The following is a 5,001-nucleotide window of genomic DNA, read 5'->3' as shown; positions in this document are numbered from 1 at the left end:
TAATTAGCCTTTCATCTTTTCTTGCAAATTCTAGTCATGTAGTGGCTTTATCTAGTTTTATACTTCCTTTTGCTACTGATATTGTAGATTCTAACTTGAATATTAGTGTCTATTTAGACCATTTTCGAAGGGGAGCCTTGGAACAACGGTAAAATTATCTTTGTGTGACCGATAGTCGTGGAATCAGTAACTAATCCTTGCACATCTTGACCACTTTTTGGATTAATTTCATATTTCTTCAACAGATATCAAGTTTTGGAGTACATGAAGTGGGCTAAACCTATTATACAAAAGTTTCTTGAGATATTGCTCGAGAGGCTAAATGTGAAGCAGATTGATGAACCGAGAAAGTCTGTTGTAATGGGTACATTGATCGTTAACCTCATTCACTACCCTGTGTGCCCGAGTCCTGAGTTCACTGCTGGTGTTGGCTATCATGCTGATGTTTCGTCAATCACCATGCTACTACAAGATGATGTTAGTGGCCTTTACGTTCAAGAACCCAAAGGCGATGGATGAATTCATGTGCCACCAGTCAAAAGGGTTCTCGTGATCAATATCGGAGATGTCCTTCAGATCATGAGCAACGATAGGTACAAGAGCATTGTGCATCATATGATTGTAAGTGCTAGTAGGAACAGAGTCTCGGTGCCAATATTTGTGAATCCAACACCTGATGCAGTTTTTGGTCCTTTGAAACAAGTACTGGAAAATGGAGAGAAACCATTGTATAAACAAATTTTACTCAGATTATTTCAATTATTTCTTCAGTAAAGGTCATGAGGGCAAGCACACAATTGAATTTGCTAAACTATGACAAGTTTGCTAATTCTACACTCATTTGCTCTATGTATATGGAAAGTCGAGTCATATTACATAGTAGATGGCTTAGTGTAAGTTTTTTCTAGTTGTACACTACTCAAACTATTTTCTTTTTCATATCCATTTGGGGCTTTGGACTAATTCAGATTTGCACTTCATAAGATCATTATAAGGGGGGGGGGGGGGGGGGGAGGGGGCTTCATATCATAATTCTTTTCAGTTCTAGAGTTCAAACTCAAAATTTCAAAACTTCTTAATAAGAATGAAAAATCCTCCCACTTCATCACAATCCTTTGAATGCACCAAATAACACTGCGATTCCTTCCCCAACCCCCATCCTAGTTCCCACCTCAATACTAAGGAGGGGGTGGGGTGTTGGATAAATGAACAGAGTATAACATTTTCAAAATGCCAAAAGTTTTGCGAAAGAAAAATGCACCCTGTTTCAATTTGTTTGTATGATTTTAACTTAGACACTAGTTTAACTAAGGTAAAAATGTTCTTTAATTTTATGATTTTAAACATATCATATAAAAAATTTGTGGGTGCTTGATCGACTTATTTTCAAGTGCTTTTGGCTTTTAATTTTTAAAAAAATTCTTGAAAGTTTTTGGTAAAGACAAAAAATATTTTTTAACACGTTATGTTAGGCTTAAAAAATAGAAGGTAAAAACACTTTAAAAAAAAGTCAATTCGAACACCTCCTTAGACTTAAGGTTGCCGGAAAAAAATGAAACATTCTTTTTTAAATGAACTATAAAGTAAAGTACGACAGACAAATTAAAATGGAGGGAGTAATAATCATCAAAACCTCTTAAAGGAAATAAACAGTGGTCACTTTTTCATATCAAATGGAGTGTATCAAGTTTTGATTATCAAATACTATGCAAATTCTACAATAGATTCAGCCTAACAACAAAACTCAAAAATGTAAAAAAAAATCGTCAGCTAAAACAAGAATGCCAAATAATTTTGACTTTGCTCTGTTACGTTTCCATAGAGTTCATCGAACGGGCGTATCATTGGCAGGCCACAACAAAAAAATGGCGTATGGAGATCAGTGTCGCATTGATCATACTGTAAGCTACCGATAAAAGTAATTACTGTTTCTCTTTCTTTGCCAAGGATTCTCCTTTATATTTACTGCCTACTGAAACCACATAACTTGCTCTAACCTGTGTCCAGTGTATAAAAATGAGGTAGACTGAACACATGAAAGAAAAAGAAATAGACAGTCGGTCCTAATGCAAACATCAATGGTTAATTTCCTAGCTCGAACCCGTGACTTATAGGTCACAAAGACAACTTGACACCATTGCTCCAAGGCTCCATTATTAATAGCAACAACAATAATATTGTTGGTGTTATTATTACAGAAAAAAAAACTAGGTGAAAAAAGAAAAAACGGGATACCTGAAAATCTCTTAGGACAACACATTCTTGGAGTTGTACACTACTGCAAATAATAGAACCTTGGACTGAACGACCATCTCTGATAGTAACATAGTCCATTATGACTGAGTTGACAACCTGCAAAGACGAGCCAGAAGGAAGCACGTGACTTAATAACCAGCTAGGCAACATATGTGGCAGCTGGATTTTCAGAGGTTGTGTGATTGTCGTGTGACTGAAATGTAAGTACTAACTGTTTCTTTTTTTATGAAAGGTGAAGAATAAAACATACCTTCACATTCGAGCCGATCCGACAATGTCGGCCGACAACGAACTTTTTCACTCTGCATTTGTCACCCATTTGTGAACCTTCTCCTAGCATACAATGTGGTCCAACCCAAATCAGATTAATACCTCAGTCATGAAAACCAAGATTCAACAGTTTGTACATTTTGTAAGAGTGACTTTGTAGCACTGACTAACCATATATAAAATTTCATACATTACCCATAAAAAGAACCAAGATCCAAGAAGACAAACTAAAATCAAAAGGAAAGGACATGATGCTCTATGAACTACTTTACTTGGCACCAAGCAAAAAGATAAATAAACGATGATGACGCAATAAGCAACAACAAAATATTCGGCATAAGTAACCGTAAGAAAAATTGCAACTCACTGTAGTTTTTTCACCAAGCTTGGCTGTCCGATGAATAATATTGTTTTGGGGAGAGAAAGGGGTCTTGGATCGGATCAGAGTATAAAAGAGTTGGGTAAATTTATTTTTTGTGATATGGCAATTACTTGCTTAAGTGGCCATTAATTTTTATTTATTTTTTTAAAAGTCTTTCAAATTTCCAGCAAAATACTTAACTTTTAAGTGGGTATATTTGATCCTAAACTTTAACAGGGAGGACATATTTGGACCAAACTTGTGACGAAGGGTATATTTGGACCTTTTTATATATTTGATCATTTTCCTTTATCTAATTTATGTGGGTCTTAGCTGATACAATAAATTGTCTTAAGTAAATATACAAAAGAGGAGAATTGTATGCCTCTTGTAAGATGCAACAACGTATAGGTAAAAATATAAATTTTATTTTTTATGATTTCATAAAAGTCTATGTAAAATTTTAATCATTATTTGAGTTGACAATTACATCAAATTTATGTATTAGTCCTATTTTTATTAATAAATATTTCATCTGTTTAAATTTATGATTTAAAAAAAAAAAAGGACATGTTTTATATTTAGTACAATAACATTTCCTGTGAATTCTCATAAATGAAATTTGAGAAAGGCAGAACGTATGCAAACTTTATCAGAGAGGGTGCTTTATCTTTTTCATTTTAGTGGTAATTTAATTATAAATACTACTAGATATTTTATTGTCAATAAAATAATTTATAACCAGATAAATTTTTTCGACTTATAAAATACTATATTTTATCTCAATTCAAAAGTCTTTCTTTATTTTTTAAATATTTACCAAGTTAAAACTTCATTAAAATTATAAAATAATATTTCAAAAAAATAAGTGTTTAGCATTTTGCTCATAAAAGTGAAAAATTTATTGAAAAACAGATGCGAAACTGCTTTTCAAACTTGAAATACAATTTAAATTGAATTTGCAAGTTTCACAGTCAAACACTGATTTTTTAATATTCTAAAAAAAAATGTTTACTCACATTTTAATATTTTATAACCAAAAAAAATCCTTATGAGGGTATATAGATGGAGTTCATTGCTTTCAATTGTAAAACTAGGGAATCGTACCACGTTTCGCGTGGTCATGAAAAATATATTAATAATTAATTTTATAGATAATTGTCTATTTATTATAACGTACTTTTGAAATTAAAAATAAAATTGTTTCATAGACGACATATATTATTATCTAAATTTTCATTCGAATTATATTTGATTAACCATTTTAGAATATTTACATATAAAAAAATTAACCTCATTTCGTAAATGAGGTTATTGCAATTTCAAAAAGCGATATATGAGAAGCTTTTAAGAAAAAAAAGTAATATAAAATTTATAACGAAAGAACATAAAACACTTGATATACAAGAAAAGTTTTGTTCTAACGACAAATTTAAATGTTCGTCAAATAAAAAGTTTATGCTTAATAGATTTATCTAAGATAATATCTTTAGAAATTACCTCATTATATGATAGGAAGAACAACTTTAACTCTTCATGCTCTTCATTTTCAGTAATCTCATTCCCAAAAATTAATAAAATATTAAAATATACAAATTATCATCTTCAATTGTATATTTGAAAATTATCTCACGGTATGATAGGCAACTTCAACTCTTTATTTTTAATATCAATTTTATCTGTCAGTTTTTCATTTAGATAAGCAAAAATTATTATCATTAATTTAGTCATTTAATGATCACTAATTATTTATTATATAATAAAATAATATTTTATCTTTATTATTTTTTTCTTTTAGTTACTCCCACCATTTTTTCTTCTTTTATTTAATAGTTCACACTTTAATTTAAATATTTATGTCCTATTTATTGATGTGATAAATTATGCAGAAAATTAAATATACTCAAATTCATATTAGATTGTTATTTATAAAATAGTTACTATAAAAATTAAATAGAAGGGAGGTGAGAAGACATAATATTTAAGGAAAATGATAAAAAAATGTCCTTCTATTTTCATAAATTGGTTAAATTTATCCTTAGTTAAACTATAGTATCAAATGTGCTCCCGTCGTTACTAAAGTATGCAACTATACCCTCAATTTATCTGATATC

General features: G+C 30.5%; 1 pseudogene; it reads left to right on the top strand.

The window, feature by feature from the left end:
- The window catches only part of LOC124892233, a 2,139-nt pseudogene extending 1,322 nt beyond the window's left edge, over positions 1 to 817 (top strand).
- Positions 818 to 5,001: the final 4,184 nt, after the last annotated feature.

Source organism: Capsicum annuum, unplaced genomic scaffold, assembly GCF_002878395.1.
Source record: "Capsicum annuum cultivar UCD-10X-F1 unplaced genomic scaffold, UCD10Xv1.1 ctg45040, whole genome shotgun sequence".
In the NCBI taxonomy this organism is placed as follows: domain Eukaryota; kingdom Viridiplantae; phylum Streptophyta; class Magnoliopsida; order Solanales; family Solanaceae; genus Capsicum; species Capsicum annuum.
Note: the sequence above shows the minus strand (reverse complement) of the source record. Positions and strands in the feature narration are given on the sequence as shown.